The sequence below is a fragment of the Nomia melanderi genome, chromosome 9 (genome assembly GCF_051020985.1).
Source record: "Nomia melanderi isolate GNS246 chromosome 9, iyNomMela1, whole genome shotgun sequence".
NCBI classification, from domain to species: Eukaryota; Metazoa; Arthropoda; class Insecta; order Hymenoptera; family Halictidae; genus Nomia; species Nomia melanderi.
Window position 1 is genome coordinate 440,100 of NC_135007.1, and position 22,292 is coordinate 462,391.

Sequence of the window (22,292 nt, forward strand, 5' to 3'; positions counted from 1 at the left end):
AGTCTGTATTAATCACCAAAATTATTTGCGAAGCTTTGCGGAATCATATGTATTATCTGTTTCTTTATCTCCTTTTAACGACCACACCTGTGACAATCGCAGGCTAAGTGTTCCAGTATATCAGATATTTACTCTCGTTATTTAACGCTTTGTTTCATCTGGTCACTGTATAATATTTTTGGATCAGTTCTATTCGTTGCATATTGGAACAATAAACAATGGTAATACATATCTCCTATTTTTTGCAACTATATCTCGCATTGTTACGCGTGTCCGTTCGCATACGCGGCAGATAATCATGTGAAATAAATATTTAATACATAATAATTATATTTCTACAATTACGAGGATACCGTGAAACAGTGCAATATGTTAGTCTTTTTTACTTTATTTACATAGTTACTAACATTTTTGTGATAAACGTATTTAATAAGATCATATCCAGCAAATTTATTTTCTTCTTCAACAATTAAATTTGCTGGATAAATTTTTTCAATGGTTCAATTTTCTTCTTCAACAATTTGAACCCCATATAAAAGCATTATCAGGGAGAAATAATTTTATTCATCCACAACGGTCATTCGGCATATTGTGTTACTGATCGATGGAAAGAAAAGTTTATTTTTCGGTTGGAATTGGGAAGACGAATTTTGGGTATGAACAAAAATTATCGAAGGTTTCGAATGTCTGCAAATTCCGTCAGTTGTATAAGAATATTTTGCGATTTTATAAACGGACGGAAGTGCCTGATCACCAAATGGTGAAGATTTACGACAGTTTGAAACGTCAATACCGCAAACTTTCATTGGTATATTATGCTAATATTTCACATTATATTTTAAATACCAAAAAAGTGATAGTATTCTAAAATATCATTGAAATGGTATGTAAACTTATCATTACACAGTCTTCTTAAATGTTCAAAGTGATTTTAACCGGAGTTTTCATTCGTTTTCGCAATTGTTTTAAATGCAATAACAGTATATTTAATAAGAATATTTAAAGAATATTTTAAATTGAAATTATATCGAAATTTTGTTTGTAATATTTTTCTGTATCAATAAAGACAAATGAAACATTTGAAAATTCGGGTTTTTGTAGATTTCAAAGTTGTACACTTCACACGCCTAATGCAGTTGCAATATTATTATGTTGTTATATAGTTTTTAGAATTAATAAGGAAAGATATGATCACACTCGAATGAAGATACAACGAAAAATAAAAAATTTTTATTTAGTCTGTTTGACGAATTCAATTTCCTTACATCGAATATACGTCAGAATGAACTGTTTATTAAACAAGTAGTGTAATATGTAATAATGTGATAACTGTAATGTAATACTTCACGTGGATGTGTTACATGAATACGTATGATGCATCGCAGACCTTAATGTAATCAGCAATTACGAATGTTAAGCTTTGGGTGTTGATTAATGAAATAATTTTCTTTCCGGTACTGATTAGATTAAATCTCTTATATTTCATTCGCTATGCTGAATAAACGGGTCAAGGAAAATCACGAGCAACAGTTTCACCAGAAATATATTAGTACAATATGCGTTAATATTTTTTCTGCAATTATAATGAAAACAGATCATGACAGCGGTAGTAATTTTATTAATAATATTAATAATATTTAACATCAATCATGTATACAAATATTTTCGAATGAAATACGCGTAAATCATTTTTATTTGGCTTATAATCGAATTCTAACGTTTTTTTACTATCATAGTTCCATATGTGGTTAAATTCAAAATTGAGTGAACATTTTAATTCTTTTTATATGTTACGGATTTTGTCTATCTTTAATATTTCGTATTTTCTATTGTAGCCTTAATCCTTTGCCATACAGTATCGTGGTAGATGTATGAGTAGGATTATAAATGGAAGTTAATAAAAATAACTGTTTCCCAATTCTTTGAGTTTAAATTCAATATTATTTTTCCGTTGTACATTTCTTCCTTGTTTTCAGTAAGTTATTAATAACAAAGTAATTCTAGTGAGTGCAGTTACAATGAAATCGTAAAGCAAGATGTTGACCACTGTTCGTAACAATTTAGTAGAATTTTATACTAAATGTTTAATCTTATGTAACAATAGTCGTTTTACAGAGAATAGTTTCCTAAAGAAAATACTATCGTTTATTTATGTCATTTATGGTTAGTTGTTGCAACGATATGAAATTATAGTATAGTATACATATTGTATACAAACTATAAAACTGTATCTTTTTATTAATAACGAATTCTATCACCATTTCCTATTTCGCGGCAGAGTTGTTCATAAACATTAAATTGTATATATTTTGAGGGAATGTATGCCAGAATATTTTTGAATGTACAACAGATTTTCGACCGCTACGAGTTCTTAATTGGTTCGGAAAACGATGATTAATCATGAATAAACCGAAGCAAAAGTGAATTAAGGAAAAGAGTGGAACTACTCAAACATAATTTATATAAAACTCTGAAGTTAAGTTTGATAGAATTTAGATAATACGATGATATTTAATTTCGATTAGAATGTTGTGTAGTTTTAAACTTAACTGAACATAGATATATAGTGTTGATTCTGAATTCCGGTAACGTACGAGAATGAATGCCAATACTTTTTCACATCAGAACACGGCTTTTTTCTGGGATATTTTAATCCGCATGAAATCTATTAAACCGGTTAATTAGCACGAAGGAACAAAAGGTTGTGAAATTAACGAGCACAATTGGTAAATAGAGCTGGATGGGTAGCAGATGCTCGTAACTACCGACTAGTAAGCGCGCATGCGTGTACACTTGCGTCAGTATCCGTATAATGCATCTGACATAAATATGTATGCCTATATTACCACTGGTTTCACACTGACCTTTTTCTCGTAAATATCGTAAGACGAACTTGGATACAAAATTCATGCGTTCATTGTATTATCCTTACGAATAAGTTTGTCCTTTCGTGGATGTCTTGAATGGCGAAAATACCGACCAAGTTATATTAGAAAACAGAAATTACAAAACCGTTAATACCAAGATAAATTTTAGAAAAATGTTTCATAGGAAGTTTCATAGTAAACTGGAAACAATAAGTGTTTGGCATAGTAAGCATGTATGCTATCCTAGAAACACGATTTGAATATATAGTATTAGCCAGTTACTTGAATTAATTATTCGTAATTTAAGAAATAAATTTGATGAATGTTTCTTTTACTTAATGTAGCTTTTAATAAATAGAAATATTTTTAATAAAATTTTGTTAGACTTATAAGTCTCGTATTTTGCTAAAAATAGACACAGATCAAATTACTGCGACGCGAATAATTTCAAATATTGCTTGAATTTACAATGTATCAAAAAACGAAGAATTATAACCCTATTAAAGAATAACGTTACTCCCAATAATTTTTAAATTGAATATAATAATCATTTCAGAACATAAAATCATTAAGAAACCATTAATAAAAATTGTAATGTACCTTTCTTTTTTATTAAAGAACAAAATTGTTTATCAAGATACGAAACAGGGGCAATAATCTCTCCATTAATGGTCGTAACATTCCTCCCACAATCGGTGCAAAGTTATTTAGTTTTGTTCACATTAATAATCACCGGTGACACCTCATGTCTCCCCGAACTATTATCTGAGAAAGCATAGAGAATAATTTTCTACAAAGGACATTGAAAAATTGAAAATTGTATTATTTTTAAAATGTAAATTTCTATGAAACGGTGTGTGATAGGAAAAACGAGGTTAATATTCATTTTAGCAAGCGAAAATTAATAAGAATTATTTATTGATTATTGTAACGTAAAACATATTGAACGGTACAATTAAATCAATTGCACACAGAAAAACTTCTTATTCGTAAAAAAACAAAAAGAAGTGCATTTTTGATAATATATTTATATGAAATTATTAAAAACTGCTGTAAATGTGTTAAAACACTTGTTTCTTTTTATACATTATGTTTACACTATTTACTTAATTAACATAAGGTATATTACTAATGCTATTTCCACTTTGTCTTAAAATTTGTCATTATTTTGAGGACTACAATGAATGCCATTTAAGATCGTGCATTTAGATGGTCAAAAAATTTTTGTTTATAAATTACTTTTATTATGTAGTTAAGATTACAATAATACTTACATACGTACATGTTTGTAGAGATTGATATAACTTTTGTTCAATGTGTAACAACTTTAAATTAAAAATTCTATTTATAAAGAGTAAATATTTCGAAATAAGGCATCAAAATTGTTAGTCATTAAAAATCGTATAAAATTGATGAAATTTTAGTAATTCAAGAAATAATTTGTTATTTTACTTTAATAGTTAGTTATACAATGCGTTTTGCTTTAGTCGAATGTTTCATACAATTGTAAGCATTCAACAAATATTTTATTCTGTTAGAAATGCTTATTTCCTTCATCTTATTTATCAGAATATCCGGAATCAAATTAAAAAGTATTGGAAAGATAAAACACAAACATAATACACTAGTACCACAATGAAATTGTATGAAAACAAGAAAGCTATGACAAGTAACTAAAATTCGGCGTTTGGAAAATGAAATACTTTAAAATGATTACGGATTTTGCATGTAACTAAATGTTTGGGAATGTTTTTTACCATAACGTTGTCTGACGAAATCAGTTATTACACAGACAAATGAGGAAGGATATCCATCCAATTGTTCACAGGCTGGATAATCTTTTTACTAATTTTATTTGAAGTTAACGATGAGTATTTAACTATTATAATAACACTAAAATTTACCATTCTAAGCGCAGACAAAAATATTATATTTGAACGTATATTACGTGTCGATAGAAAGAAGGCTCCTGAAAGGAATGCAGTTCTACTTGGTCAGAGTGAAAGGAGGAGCGCTTCTTCTCGCACCTATTTTCGTCAATACGGTTGCACGATAGTCAATCAATGCTATTAGGAGATAGCGACAACCACGGCATCTATTAAATCTTAAATCATGATAGAAGTCAACGACCGATACCAATAATTCTGATAGGCTGTCATATTTTTAATTTCCGAAGCGTGCAATATTTCGATTTACTTTTTGCTAATTTAATCAACATATGTGTATGCCATAAAGAAAATTATCGCTATTTATCGTTTTGATACATCGCTTGATATTACTGTTTGATTAAAGCATCTTAGGTTGCACATACATACACATATAAAAATTGTTTCGTAAACGTCACGTAAGTCATTGTCGGAATAGTTAGCGAGATGGTATTTACGCAGCAAGATAGCGTGCTTCAGATATTTAATTTGGCTCTCTAAGCGTGCGTAAATGATATACGAGCATGGACACGCGAACGATAAACTGAGAGAAACCTCGTGGCACATGTCGAATGTACTTAACAGTGCGGCTGTTTTTGTTGCTCGCTCATTCATACTTTCCTTTTTCAAAATTCAGAAGAGTGCAGTAGAAACTGTTACATAAAGTTTAACGCTAGCAAAATAACGCTGAGGTAATCTTCACGAATCGACCTCTAATAATATACAATTATAATTACAATATGCTTTTATATGCTTTCTATATTTTTATAATTTGTTGTTTTGCAACGTCTTTTACTGTATATTTTGTAATTATTTTATCTTACTAGTAGCTCTCTCTTACTTTCTTGTAATATTAATTAAGCTATAATTGTATACAAATATTTATTGTAAAGTTTCCTTTTTCAGAGCTATTGTAAGAGCAAGTGTGCACATATCTATGTAAGGCGGAATATTCATTGTTCATCGGAATATTTAATGTCATCAGCTAATTAGGTTACTTGAACTATTTTAAATGCTAAAATGGTAAAAGACATTTCGATTTATGTTATATTTATGTTTTGATCTTCTATCTTTTGAGCAGCCACTATGAACTAAACATAAGGAACTATTTATTATGAACAATTACTTTTATCGTATGATAAATCTACAATAACAATACATATATGGGTAATTGTAATAATCATCTAACTGCTTATTCCACAAAGAAAATACACTATTTCATAAAACAAATCCTTATGTTGGCAACCAGAATGTCTGCATTTATCCAAACTTCGTTACAATATTTTTACATAAATTCTTTATCTTCAAAATAAAAAGTGACATAAAATATTTAAAAAATAAAAAATTCAAAGCGATATTGTGAAATTTTCACGAGAATGAAGCAAAATTATCTAGAAGAAAATCTTAGTCTGGTTGTACATTTAAAAGTTGTGCATTTGCACATTGTTGTTGATTCATTTTTAAATGTGAAGCTTTCACTTTCAGAATCCACCGTAATTGTTTTGTTATTGTATCATTACTGTACTATTCGGATACAATAAGAAATAAAAAATTTTGATGATAATGGAGTATTTCTCATTCTCTCGTATTATGCAAATGGGTTGAGACGGAAGTGCTAACAGCATATCATCGAAATGATAACGTGCTTTTCTTTGTCACGCAAGTTATTATAACATGCGAATTTATCTTACGTCACGCGTTTAATAACTGGTCTTATGATTACAAAGGTGATCCGAATGCCATAAGTAACAGCAATAAATACAGCAGGCAAAGGCTTTGACCATGTCCTCATCCTAACAAAAATAATATGTTTTTTGGGGTAGCGTAGCGTGGTGGTAGCACGGTGAGCAATAACGATTGTGTAACGTGCGGAGAATTTCAAGTGAGACACAGAAGCAGAAGTGGAAGGAACGAGCGGAGAGTGTGCGGGAGTGCGAGGTACAGTAAGTGGAAGGGTGTGAACTAATGTTAAGGAAAGGTAAAAGAGAACGGGTTGTAAGAGTAGAGGTTGCAGGTGGTCTAAGTGGAGGGATAAAGGCTACGAAGAAGAAAAGAACGGATCAGGGAGAACAGAGAGGCATCGCGGAGAATGGGAACGGGAACGAAACCATCCTGCGACGTAAGGAGGAAGAGTAGTCAGTGTCGCTGCTAAGGAAGAGCAGAGCTGATATTTCAGCGAGAAAAGAAGAAAGACTGACAATGAGCATAGAAAGCATAATCTGTTCAACGAGACGATTCGGTAAATAGAATCATACGTTATCGAATTCAGGAGCGAATTGAAATTACCGATCGAATGATAGCATATTTTAATACTACAACTACCGAGCGTTGAATATGATTGATATGTAATCCGTATAAAAATCGTAACGATAGATTATTTTCAGTTTCTTCGGACATTCATTGCAGTATTCGAGTGAAACTATTTACTTTCGAATCATTTCGAATATTCAATGCTTTTAACACATTGAGCGCCGGCGATCTAAGAGACATTTAAAGCCTGAGCGTCGGCAATGTATCGGCCACTAGCCCAAACGCTGGCCCCATTCGCTTGTATCTGATCAATGAGTAGCCAAAAAAATATTCAAAACATTATACATTTTCGTAAAATAGTACATTTTAATTGCATATTCGTCATATACAATTTAACGGAAATCCATAAATCCGCATTATTGCGGGGCCGGCGCTCCAGCACAGACTCAGAATCCCGCGTTTTCACGGGGCCGGCGCTCAGTGTGTTAAAGTATCAATGATAGCGAAACAGGGAAATCAAAACTAGTCATTTTCATTGGTACGGTACTTTTAAAGGGCATTCTTGCGGCAATGTATAGTTCCAAATATGAATATGAACATTTTGTTTATTCCACCATTTTTACAAATTTGTCGATAATGATAAAAAACGCTGTTTATAACAACGAAGGAATTTTTTAAAATCTTACTTGAACAGTTTTAAAAATTTGACAGAAACGTCATACGTTACTGATGTAATCACCTGCGTTTTGTTTGCATACGCATACTGCATCGTTTCGTTGGTTGGATTGTAGAAGAATAGTGTGTAGAAGGTTCAAAGAAACAGGACTATGGAATAAAGGAAGAGCAGTGAAAAAGATGAGAGTGGAGGATGGAAAAGAGTGATCAGGATGGGATGAAGGAATTAGTCATTTCTATGAAAAACAATCGATGAAAAGGTTACAGAAGGCGAATAAGAAATGGAGGAGAGTTAAATGTTGAAAGGAAACGTGGATGTGGTAAGAGAAAGTAGGGGAAAGTAAAATATTTACCATCTGGGATAAAAAACAAGAAGAAATGATAAGAAGGGACAGGAGAAAGGGAAGCGAGAATAAGAAAGTTAGAATGGAAGTAGTGAACTGGGAAGGTGGAAGCAGGGAGAACAAAATGTACTAGTAAGAAGGATACGGGGAAGGGGAGAAAATTCGGGAAGAGACAAAGTAAAGAACATACATATATTATATATGCATGTAGAAATGTGACGGAAATAGAAGATATTAAACTGTTAAACAAGAGTAGATAGAGTAAAAAGTCAACTAAATGAAAGTAGGAAATGGTGAAGGAAAGGGAAAAATTCAAAGGAAAAAGAAAATGGGCGAGAATTTTAATAAAAGAATCTTCGAAGAGTGAAATGTACAGAATGATCCAAATTAAGATGTCTAGAGATTATTACAAACTGTGGCAAAACTGTAGAAATAGAGTAAAGAGAAGAAGGAAAGCAGAACAGAACGAAATTATTGGTGAAAATAAAAAGTGGCTAGTGAATCACGTGGAAAGAAGTGTAAGTGCAAGGAGACAGAGATTTAACACGAGATAAGTCAAAAAAGAATTAGAGAAGAGGAACATGAGAGGAAAGGAGAGGAAATAGTAATAGCAACGAATATAGACGGGAATAAGTACAGGAACCTATGTAGCTGGGTATGAAAGACAAACTAAAACACGCTAAACAAACTTGCACACTAAACTATGGGATTAATCCAATAATTAAAAAAGAACATCGGCAATATGCTTCGTCGAACTTATGTATGCATGGATGTTTGCTCTAGATGGATGTTTGCTCTTAGCTTGTATGTACATATTGGAGCTGAAAGAGGAACTTGATAAGGAAAGAAGTGAAAGTCTCCTTAGAGCAGGAAACGAATGTGGAAAAGACGAAGGTCATGAAACGCAGAAAACAAAGAGGAAGGAAGGAAAGATAGTATAGAAGTGATAAGAAGAGAAAACCAAGGAGATAAAAACGTTTACATACTTGAGGTTCAGGTTGACTCGCATAACGGGGATGTGTACAAAAATTGAACTAGGAGTGATACGCATAATGAATGGGAGCAGGTGGAAGGAGCAGGCAAGAGAATACCAAAAAGGTCGAGGAAAAATTGCCGAACAGACAAATTGAAGAAAGCGTATGGGCAAGAAAATGTTGAAACGAAGTGAAGGAAAAGATAAATTGACTCGGATAAGAAAAGAGGATATGAGTAGTAAATTGAAAGAAAAAGGAAAATTGAATAAAAGTGCCATAGTATAATAAATTCTAGAAAGAAATTGTTGCGCTACATCGTCTCGAAGATATAAAAGAAGGAAGAAATAATGATTGAAATAACGAAATCCGAAATTCGAGTTCTACGATGTGACAAGGATATTAAGTGTGGAGAAAGAATGTAGAATATGCAACTGGGAGGGTGAAAATGGAAGTACGTGCTGGCGGAATCTGAAAGGAAAGAAGGACCCAGTGGAATAATATACAGGGTATCCTGTGACTCACGGTTAATTAATTATAAGGTCATTCTACATGTAAAAATGAGTCGAAAAAATAGAATAAAATGTTTTCCTGCGAGTCTTCGTTTTCGAGAAAATCGAGGTCGAAAATTTACTCGATACGTGTACACTCGGTACATGTCGACTTTGTGCGTCTCACTATACACTCTTGTTTTGATTCTTATTTGTATTTAAAGACATAATAATGGCCTCGATTGATAGTTTATCGTTCGTGCTATTCTATTAGCGGTATAATTATTCAGTATCTAACAGTTTCTCAGTATGGCAGCTTATTCGAATAGTGAGTATACGGATTTGATTCTCGCACTTGGAGCGTGCGAGGGTAATTTGAATGCCACTTCGCGTTTGTATCAAGAAGTATCCGCATTTTGTCATTATTATGTCTTTAAATACAAATAAGAATCAAAACAAGAGTGTATGGTGAGATGCACAAAGTCGACATGTAGTCCAGTAAATTTTCGACTTCGATTTTCTCGAAAACGAAGACTCGCAGGAAAACATTTTATTCTGTTCTTTCGATTCATTTTTACATGTAGAATGACCTCCTAATCGGTTGACCATGAGTCGCGGGACACCCTATATATATAACAGTAAGGCGGATATGAAAGGACGCCGCGGCAGGTACATACTTACATCGGTACTTTGCGTTGTTCAGGAGATAGTCCTTGGAAAGAATGCGGATCTAATTGATCAGTTTTCATCAGGGGTTGAAAGCAGTTATGGTATCGGTTCCGGTTCTTGAAACAGTTATGGAGAACCAATATAGGATCATAACTGTTATTAGATATATCGGTTCTGTGTGGGCTCTACAACCGTTATTTGTCAGAATTTCTTATTTATTTTTCCAGATATAACAGTCGGAACCGAAACCGATATATCTGATAATAATTATGACTTTATTTCGATAACTGTCTCAGTCGGAACCGATATGTGTATTTATATACAACAGTTTCATCCAGTTCTATTCGTAACCTTCTCGGTTTCTGGTTTTCATCTGTTCTTATCTCATTTTCGATACTAATTTGCTTTTCGCCAATACGGTTGCACATAAACAATCAAAATTATAAATAAGATGCATAACGAGAGACTCTATAAGTCATTTTCCCTACAATGTTTTTTTTCATGTAATAGGCATTTTTGGGAAAAATATATTTTCTGGATACCAAAGGATAATTATTTACAACGCTGATTCCTCGCCGGATTCGATAATCTGGAAATTTGTTGTGAGGGACTTGGTTTTGAAAAACCTTTTTCTATACATGTTACGGCTACTCAATCTTAATTTTCCAGATATTCGAAAAAATATGCCCGGGAATGGGCAGTTTTCGTACTTATTTACAGAAAGAGTAACTCTCGTATGACATATGACGTATATTGTTAAGGTCATTGTTCTATAGACGCAGAACTTTAAACTTTTCGACAGGGAGTGTCGCTTTAAAAGTTAGGAAGCATTTAAGTTTCGTATTGCGCTAGAAATGTTCGTCTTCATTTTCATTTATTGAAGTTGTGTTCCTTATCATATGTGTACTCGAAGATTATTTAGATACTGAAGAATGCTATTAGTGGGGCTAGTTTTTCCAGAGTGGGGTGCAGCCCCCCCTCCGACCAGAGAAATCAGCCCCACTAATAACAATTTCTATTATTTAGATGAAGCTCAAAAACACATATAGAAACTTTAATGCTTCATAACTTTTGAACCAACGATCACTGTCAAAGAGTTTACAGATAACGGTGTATAGAACAATGACTTTAATAATATACGTCAAACGAAATCATACGAAAGTAATACTTTTTTTAAATAAATACGAAAACTCCTCATTCCCAGACATATTTTTGCGACTATCAAGAAAACTAAAAACGAGCGGCGGTAATATGTATAAGGGAAAGTTGTTCAAAATGATGACCTCGACCACATACCTCAAGGTCATCCAAATCGGTGAGGAATCAGTGTTGTAAATAAAATAATTACCTATCAAAGTTTTATGAATTCAAACGTCTTTACAGCCATTACGGACTTTTTTAGGGGCTGAATCCATAGCGGATTTGAAGATTGGAGTTTTCTATTTATAACGATCTCTTAGAACTTGTTTTACGATTGTTTTCCGTGATTTCATTGAATTGTAAACGACAAGCGTGCCCTGGGCATTAGAACAACCGGAAGTATACGACACGAAAGTTGCACGTGCGGTCGGACTTGAAGATACTTCATACATGTATGTGGTGTGTGCGGTTAACCCGCGTTAAATGCCTACAGTAGGCTTTTTCATTCAAAATTCAATAAAATGGCACAAAGAATCGTTCTTAAAGTTTGAAGATAACATTGTAAAGAGGATAATTTAATTTTCAATCTAAATTTCTTAATGATTCGAGCGAATTCGTAAAATATTACACGAGGAAAAAACGTTACAGAAAAGAACAGTTTATGGGAGGCGAAAGTGAATGCATCGCGCTTTAAAATGAGTTCACGTGGAATGTGGTATGGCTTGTTGTTGTAAAGTTTAGAGATCCTTTAGTTTTATGGAGCAATAAATAATGTGTAACACAGTGCAAAAATGTGCAAAGCGATATGTAGAGGAAAGAGATTCTGTATCCCGCAAGAAAAATAAAGAAAATACCACTATTATTTACGTTTTCTCCTGTTGATTTCAAATAGTATAGTTGCAAAAAAAGGGAGAAACGACACTGAAACATTAATATTTGTGAAAGCGTTATGCAGAAATGATAAACCAGTTAGCAGAACAACGAAGGAGTAAGAGGGGTATGTTTCTTCTTTAACGCTTTCATAACTTTTCATAGCGTTTTCTCGTATGATGTTACCATGCCGATTAATAACGAAAGTACGTACCACGGAAGGTGAGGATATTAAAATTTCAGTACCAATGGTATTCATTAGATGCCAATTTTGTCACCTGTGTCACCTGTGTGGCTGTTCCCACGGTCTTCGGATGACTTTTAAAGTCGAAATTGTCGAACAATGCAAAGCATGTTCCTAATTTTAGTAGATAGCGGATGTCGTAATCGACAAGCATCGACGTCAAACGCTGAAATCAAGGGAGGAACACGATGGTCAATGAGAAGAGGTAAACGTACGTCGTGCTAGTGGAGGGGGGAAATCCATGCACCAACTCTCAACGGCGACACTGCAGCATTTTTTCAAAGGAAATGTAATTGGATACGGTAGAAAGATATTTATCTGGCTGGAATATTCGTACCTATGTATCTCTTAAATTGACTATTCGAAATGGGTTAGTACAACAAGACAACTATTAATAATATTTCTTCAATTATTTTTTCTTCAAATATCAAAATTACAATATTATTGGTGTTTCCTTAAATTATAATATGTACTAAAGTTTTGCTGAAATATTTGTATTAAGATTCGCGTTAACGCGTTGATGTTCTCGCTGTCACGAGAATGTCGAATGTGTTGAACAATATTATTTATTCCTTCATGGAAAAAATAAATGGTATTAGAAACAGTTTTAATATGGTATCACAGTTTTTATGTTACGCTATTATTTAGTTACTTACGTAACTAAATATTTTTATTGTAACCTGCCCAAGCAATTCGGAAGCTCCGGTCATCGGTGACTAGGTACCATGGCACTAGACGCGTTAAGTTTATATAATATTAGGCATTTATAGATGGAAAAAATTTCTTGGATTAAGAAACAAAGTAAAAATTATTAAACCAACGTATGTTAATTGAAGCATTTTAATTGGAAATGGTAACTAAGTAATCAACAATGAAACTCGAGTAATTAGACCATTTTGGCCATTATAGAAGACAAGTTGTCTAACGACGTGGCAAACAAGGAAGTTTCGGCATCCTTTATGCAACGTTGATCGATAGTTATGAAAGAGATACTTTATCCATACACTGTTCTTGTGTATTATTCATAAATATGTTAATAAAGTTGAGAATGCAACCTCAATACTTAAAACTATAGACAACAAATATCAGGCGTTATATCTTATTGTTTCTCATTATGTTATTTGTACAGGTGGAGCAATTAACAAGTTTATTTTGGAAAAATACTGAAAATTTTACTATAAGGTAAGTGAAGAAATTTGGTAGAGCACCGTTAATATTTCTAATATGACAGAGGAATGTAATATATCGTTTGCAATGATTCTGACAAGAAAAAATCATTTAAACATTTTCAAAATTCACACATTTTATTGCAAATTTAATTTAACTTTTAGTAGTTAACGGATTTAACCTTTTAAGTTCCTGTTTCAATTAGAATATGGGACACGAGGAATAATTTTGAAGTCAAATTAGAAGAGTGAAACAGACGATTGTATAGAGGTAAAAACCTCTTATTTTAGTCAAAGATGTAGTACTACCGTTGCACACGATAGATCAGTATTTCTCAACCTTATTCTCAACGTGTACCAGTAAAATACAGCATAATTTTATACGAAATAATTGAAAAACAAAGGACAATAAAATCGCCAAATGATCAATACCGTATCGCGAGATCCGTACAGATTTTTGTGGATCGATGTAATTTGTTCGTAGACTGGTTGTCGATATTCACTGTGATAATCGGTGTGCAGAAAAATTGGTTCCATTGCTTTGTTATTACACTGTATGTTCTCGGACACCCTATGTAGATACATACGGCTCACTCGATTCGTGTTTTTGTTCCTCTCTTCCTTGGGTGAGGGAGGTCGTCAGGCTACGACTTCCTATTGGCAATTTAACGCATGTCATCGTATTCTATCTATCAAAAGCCGTTGTCCAGCTACTAAAGCCCCATTATTCAGTCCATTCGTACGTGTGCGATCACGAGGAAACGCGAAGCAAGTGCGACGCCTATATATAGGGTGACCGCGCAACTGTCACACGTCGTAGCTCGTTTATCAGTAGAATTTGAAAAATAAACTTTACATGCAAGCGAGGAAAATAAACAGTTCAAACAATATTACAATTGCAGAACCATACACTTTTTCCAAATGCGATGATTATATTTATTTTTACATGGAGTACATTCCATGGTCGTTCTGAATAAAAATGTTTGGAGGTGAAATACTCAAAAAATAATGAATTCGTGAGACTTTTTTAAACAAATTATTCTAAAAAGTGTTCAAACGCTTCTTCATTGTATATATTTTAAACATCCATTAACCGCTGTTCAATTATTTTTAAACTCGAATGAAGAAGCGAATTGCGGTTGTTGCTGTAGAATGCAGAAGGGAAGGTGACATTGTAGTCCTCTCGTGATTTTCCATGTTATAACAGAAACACCTTGTAATTAATGGTGTTCTTTGTTACATTTATTTGAATTATGTATGGATGAACAAATTTACACTACATAATGCACTATTTCTGCCAATAAAGAAAGTTTTATGTCGTTCCGAAAAAGAAGTATTTCTTGAAAATTGTGTAAGTTAAAGAATCGTGTGTTGGAATATATTTTATAGAAGGTTTATAGAATCGGTATTTATAAGTGAAATTATCTTATTATTGATACTTTCAAATATAAAGTTAAAATTTTCCAAGTTACGCATGTTAGTATTTTGGCCCCCCATAAGGAAGAATAATGTGACCTCCGAAAGAATCATTATTATATTAAAGTTATTTCATTTTTGACTTTTGTTATGTTATATGAGTGTATTCGGTGGAAATCCAATATTCGGTAAAACAACATTATACGTATTAACCTAATTACGAGTCCTTAGTAAATGCATATTGAGCGAAAAAGAAATATGGTATAATTATGTATATACATAAAAAAACTAGCTTTATTTGTTTACTTTCAATTGTAAAATGCTGCTAAAAATGATTTTTTTATCATTTTTGATAGGGGCCATATTACCCTCACTTTCGTAAGATTTCCGAAAATGACTTATCTTCGTAATACGTATTAAACTCAATTAAATTGTTTTCCTTTTACTTTCACCTTTTGTCAAGTAACCTTATTAGTTTACCTACATGTTATGCAAAAATTTTAAGGAATACAAGTTACGAATCAAATATGAGAAAAAAATACAAAACTGAGGGGCCAAATCACGTTTTCCTCTAGTATTCTTTGCTCCTTCCAGTGTTTCAAAAAATGTATACGATAGGTGTATTAATGTACCGCCAAGGTGTTCATTGTTAAGAAATATAATCAATATTGATATTTAGGCTTATAAATTACACGTTAATATCGAATTTTATTGGATAATTTTGGTCGATGCATATTCGTCGCAGCTGGAGAATCGAAAAGCGATGTGTAAAATGTTCAAAGTGCGATAGTGATGCGTTTATAAACCTTCTCCAATAAAAAAATTTATTTTAAAAACTAGTCAAGTAAGTCGGTCACTTACTTCTCACTTCCTGTACATTTTGCCCCAATATTTTAAGAGGTTTGATAAATGTTGAAAGAATTCGATCTGTGCAAATAAGGATCTAGGTACATTCTTATTAAAAAAGGATAATGTAACTTTACATGCACAAGCATCGTTGTGCTTGCGAAAATGCTATATTTCTACGAATATAACACTTTTTGAGCCATTCTTCTTTTCCTTTTTCAATTCTACTAAAAAAAGGTGCCATGGTTTGTTGTAGTTGCATAGACAACTCCGCATGGCATGAAACTCGCTTTCCAGTATTCCGCAGGCATTCGCAGCAACGACTGGCAAAACGCCGACAATAAGAGAAAGTCCCGGTCGCCTTTTACATTTTAGGCTTACGAGTTCGTAGAACCGCATATTTACAGCTTTCCTGCAAAACGTACGGCGTCTTTTATATTTTACGCTCCGACCAATTACATTGTTCCTACTAAACTTTGAACTCTTCTCATATATGTATATTCCAACGTCCACGTAGCTTGATTTACGTATATCGACTACAAATTTGATTACTTTAATTTTGAAAAAAAAGACAAATTTGCAACTTCTTAAATATTTTGTGCTTCAGCTTGGAAAGCTGCACAAATACTCCTTGCAGAAAATAATTCTATAAAATTTTTTAAATATTCATATAAAATTTCGAGCGGTTAAACATGTTTAAAGAATCTTTAGAGTGAGTGAGACACCTATTGCGCATTTATTCTTTTGCATATTTTTTAATTTATTTTCAAAAGTAAGGGACTAAGATAACATTTAACTAAACCACTGCAATAAAACGAATTCCATTTTTAACTAAACAAGTCAGATAGTTCCACAATGCGCGAAATGTATACCACAAGCGATCTTCGACGCTAAAGATCGCTTGACATTTTTATGTTGAAAATTATTTTATTTTATTACGAAAATAATAACTCGATAGGTACTAGTTTGTAATTGTGTTTCCCTTTTATAATAAAATATATTTTATACTATCCACTACACTAATTTACAAAATATTTTATTTTATTTGAAAATTTCAATACCTAGGATAGTTTGTTTTTCAGGCATAAATCCAATCAAACTATTAAAGTAAAAAATAATGATTTTAAAAACACTTTCTTTCGGGCACTATGATAAGTGCTTTATATTTTGTTTTATACAATTCTTTTAGTTGTAAATAATTTGTAAACATTAAATAGACTACTGAAATAGACTGTTATAATTCTATGTACGAAATCTGTGCTGTATATCGACAGTGAGAGAAACGTGAAGTGATCGTTGACGTTGAAGATCACTGGCGCTGTCTCATACATCGCTAATTGCAAGGATTTCAATTGTTCGATCGAAAAGAATGTTTATATCGCAGACTTCTTTGATGGTCTCGATGCAAATTAGGTCTGCCCTATCGGATGGGTTAAATAATTTTTGCCTGAGATTCATGTTTATTTAAAATACACGTGCGTAACAGGTGTCCCCGTTCGCTTTAAAGCTTCCTTGAAGAAGTTTAAATGTTCATAATGATACAACGATATATATATATATATATATATATATATATATATCATTTTATTTGAGAGGAGATTCTGTAGGAATATTTTATATAGGAAACATTCGTTAGCTGTTACAGTTTGGAACACGAAATATTTTTCAGTTGATAAATTCAATTCGTCTTTCAGAACTACATTTCTTGAGAGCTCAAGAATAGAGAAGAAAAATTGTTAGAATCGTATTTGAATCATATTTCGTGCTAGACACTGTTATCAACGCTCGCAAGAAATTTAAATGATTACGCAGTTCGGATGCAGTCCCAGAGCTATATTAGAAAGTAACCAAGACTCGTACCTTTCACTTGCAAAAATTCGTATGTCTTGATCGACTTGGATACATGTATGTAGTTTGTAGATATTACCGCTATAGTTTTTACTGCATCTGATTTTAAGAGATCATACCCATAATCTCATATTTACGAATCGATTCCTATATTTTTGTAGTTACAAATTTACAGCTTTTCAAGGCACGTCTTTATAGTTGTTAACTAAACTCAGTTAACTCACACTAAAAGATATGCATCTATTCTTTATTAATGGAGTTTAAATATTATTTTGAAATGTTCATGTGATTAAATATTACCTAATGTTCAATATTATTTCTGTTGTTGTTAAACCCTTTAACACGTTAAATGCCATATCAGTCACCGAAGACCGACACTTCCGAATTGCTAGAAAATAATTATAATTTAATATTATTAATAATAATAGTAAATTACGTTTAATAACGTAAGAAAGTTGACCACAGTGTAATGTAAGAATTATGATGTCACCAATTAATAATTGTTCCTATTTATCTTTGCTACGAAAGAATTAGTAAAACACTTTAGATTTCCGTCGCGCTTAACGTGTTAACATTCGATTGTAATGCATGTTGTTGCACAGCAGAGTTCAACAAGCAAATAAAATGTCCCAAAACACGAATTTCCATTTCGGAAGACTTAGCTAAAATCCATTTAAATATTCTGTTGAACGTCTTTCGTCGATAAATGCTATAATTTTACGAACAAATTGTAAAGTTATAGTTTAAATCGTTTAAGTTCCTTCCATGACATTTTGGTAAATTTAACATGTCAAATTGTTGATCACTAAATGTTAAATTATCGAACCAAAATTGTCAAATTATCATATACAATAAATATTTATATACTACTTAAGTTTTACATATAATATCAAATTACTTATCAAAATACAAAATTCTAGATATATTTCTCCAGAAAAAGTAAAATTAAGAATAATGTTAATAATCATTGTAACAGCAATAATGATAACGATTGAATCAACCGAACATTGACAATCACTCGACATTAATCTTTGATGGTTTTACAATGCGGTTCTATGGAAGTAATAATTGTAACAGACATTCAAATTAATCATAATCGTACATTATTACTCGTGTATGCATGCATACAGTTTGTCTCGCAAGAGCGCATTGACTGTATTCCTGTGAAAATAAATATATATGTAAAAAATTTGATATGCATAGAAAATTCATTTAAAATTTTTACTAAATAATGAATCTAATCTACTCCGTTATCTATTGTTATCTACCGTACCGTTATCTATATTTTTCGAAATGCTTTTTGTTAACACATTGCGTACCGGTTAATTTTCAGGAAACTGAATTGTGCGGATGGCGATTTGCACTGAGATCAACTTATATCACTATGTCTTGAAAAACTCAAATATCATATTGTTATGTAATATATTTTAAATAGATAATCACTTCTAATGAAATTTAATATTTTTTTAAATGCTGTGTCAATTAGAAAAGTTACATAGCTAAGTGTATAGCTGTGTATAAAAACGGGATTTCTCATTGCCAGTATGCAATGTGTTAACATCAATCCTACCGCAAACCGGTCAAATGATTTCAAAATTTGATTGAAAATTATGCGTTTTCTTTCGTTCGTTTAACTTTATGTCAATTCCTATACTGCCCGATTAATCAATTTTTCAAGATTAATCGTTTTTTTTTTTGTCTATTCGCACTAAGAAAAATTTGGCATTGTTTACCTTTATTTTGTAGCCAGTTATTTGACTGGCTATAGTAGGAATAAGTATACGCAAACCACTAATACGGTTGGTGTTAAAGATCTTATATGTAGAGCAGACGTCTAACCTGCGAAATTCGGAAGTACAGCGCAGTACAGCGCATCAGGTGAGATACGCGTTGACATTGAGCATCACTGTGGGTACTTCATGTTTCGCACAAATATTTTCCACTCTTCATTGAAAACGAAATGTGCCACGAAACTGTTTTCCACGGATTTCGCAAGATAGATGTCTGCTCTATCGTATACTGAAATTCGATTTCCTCCTAGACGCTTAGTTTTTAAGATAAATTGTAAAATATCCGCAAGAATCGGTGCGCTCCAGGTGCCGTTTTGCCTTTCAGCATTGTTTAAACATATTTAAATGTTTAATGTTTATAATGTCATTAAAATTGACATAATTGCGTTATGGAAGGTCCATAGAATAATACCACGCAAGAAAAGTTTAAAAACTTTTCATAATTAAAACACAGTAAATGTTCAAAATTGAAAAATTGAGTTTATTTTTCAAAACTGATTTTCTCAAAAACTGTGGACGGTGAAGAAAAACGAATGGTATATTCGAATTCAGTATGAGAGATACTATCAAGGTCATTCATTAAATCTTCTGTAACAAAAGAAAAAGTTAAATTTTATAGACCAGTGTTATTGTTCTTTATACCGATCAATATGAAACTGTTAATGAGACGTTACAGGCTGACGCGTATTTAAGAGAATTGTATGTGTTTACATTACCTCAATCCTGTGAGGCAGACTGTACGCGAGTATTTTATTTACGCGTGATTGTGTGCGATCCGAGTTAAAACGCTGTCACTTGACATGCGATGCAAGAGGAAATTGTCGACTAATCGAGTATGAGAACTTTTCACATACCCACGAGCAATCTGAGCTATTTAGAACGACAATCTGCGTCGCTGATAAAGTAGGAACCGTGTACTCGCCTAAACGTTTCCTTATTGCGGAATCCGTTCTCGTTTCGCATCAAGTGGAGGTTCGTTAGTGACCGTGCGACAATGGGAATTTCAAACAGCAGAACATAACGTGGCATTGTTACGGCTTCGCCTCGAGGTTTGCGTCCTATACGGTAACCACACGCACACGTAAAAAACCTCTAAAAAAGCCCTCAGGTGAAGCTACACTCGAAGCTATATTCGAAGGGTAGACGTTTGTCGAAAAATTTGTCACGTTATTACTTTTAAGTCCTTGTACTATGATTTCTTTCTGAACTGTGATCGATCTACTTTGTCATTAATAATTTGTTGAAAATAAGAGAAAATTCCAGTTTTATTCTATGTCAACGTATACTCTAAACGTTGCAACAAATTCAATAATATTTATGTTTGTTACATTAAAAGAGTTAATGTAACAGACATTGCACGGTAATGAGAAATTTATTTGCGTCGACGTGGGATTGACAATGAAACACGCAATGGTAAAACGTCGTGTTTGCGTCAACGAAAATAATGTTTAACTGTTGGAGGCCAGACGTTTTCCATGATTTCTTGGTAAGCGTTGCCTTCGACTGTTCACATTTTCATCCATCAATTTTTGTAGATATTGTTTTAACCCTTTGCACTTGGAAGTGTTTCGTTAGAAATACTTAACATTCTCTAACTAGACGAAGACGATGGTTCTTTTAAAATGAATTCAAAGAGAAATCACAGGTAAATCGAGAAACAAAGCTTTTTTATTCCAATATTTCACGCGCCAATGCATTATACATAGTTCAATATTAAATATCAAATTTCCTAATTTTACTGTGTCAAATCAAATGGTGACTGGGAGTCACCTCTCGAGTGCGAAGGGTTAAATGTACTTTTACGAGATGCATTGATGTTCTTATTGAACCAAGCACAACTGATTAGCAGCACAGTTACGGTTAAGTATAAAAAGGAAGTTAAAATGGCTCTTCAAAAGTCTCAGTAAAAATAGATTGTAGCACCGCCATCAAAATATTATTATTCAGAAAATCGTGTAAAATCGTCGAAGAAACAAACCTGGTTTGAACGATTTTCTCCGTTTACCAAAAGTGCGGATTTTACTTCTATTTTGTCAGATATAATGAACCAAATTCTAAACTTAACAAGTGAATTTTTAAATGATAATAGGCACATGATAATGTTGGTCAAGCTTCGAAAGCTATAAAGTTTAATTTATATTATTTTGTCGTAAATAACAACTGTTTTCAAATGAAATATAACACTGATATATTTACTTATGAACTAGTTTAGGTAAAATTCCCGATTCCCCGAAATATATTATTGTATATGTATGTATTAGCCTCCCCGTATCGCATCGATATGCACTAACTTCATTTTTATTTGTTAATAATGTTATAAATATAATTAACCAAAGGTATATTATTATAGATACATCAGAAAAGTGTATTCTTTTCGAACGAAAGTCATATTGAACACGAAATGTAAATATCTCAAGAATATCGATAAACACGTCAACATACAATATTCGGAATGACAACTATAAAGTAACCTTCGCCTGGGTTTTAGCGCACTACGGAATCAATGTAAACGATACAGCAGACAAAACAGTAAGGAAGCCACTACGATGCAGATAAATTGAGACATGAAAGTTCCAGCTAAAGACACAAAGAAACAGATCAAAAAAATAATATACGAAAAATAGAAGAATAAATGAAAACCCACATAGAAAATCTTGACCGAATACACCAATTAAATCAAGAACTAAACCTACACTCACATAAACTCTCAGAAAACAGGCAAAACCAAACAAAATTATTTATAATACAACAGTAATTGGACATGCTAGGTTGACACACAA

General features: G+C 32.5%; 1 protein-coding gene across 6 annotated transcripts in view; it reads right to left on the reverse strand.

Annotated features, from left to right (window-relative positions):
* The window catches only part of T48 (FU domain-containing protein T48), a 118,897-nt gene that overhangs the window by 9,272 nt on the left and 87,333 nt on the right, over positions 1–22,292 (reverse strand). The window lies entirely within an intron of this gene.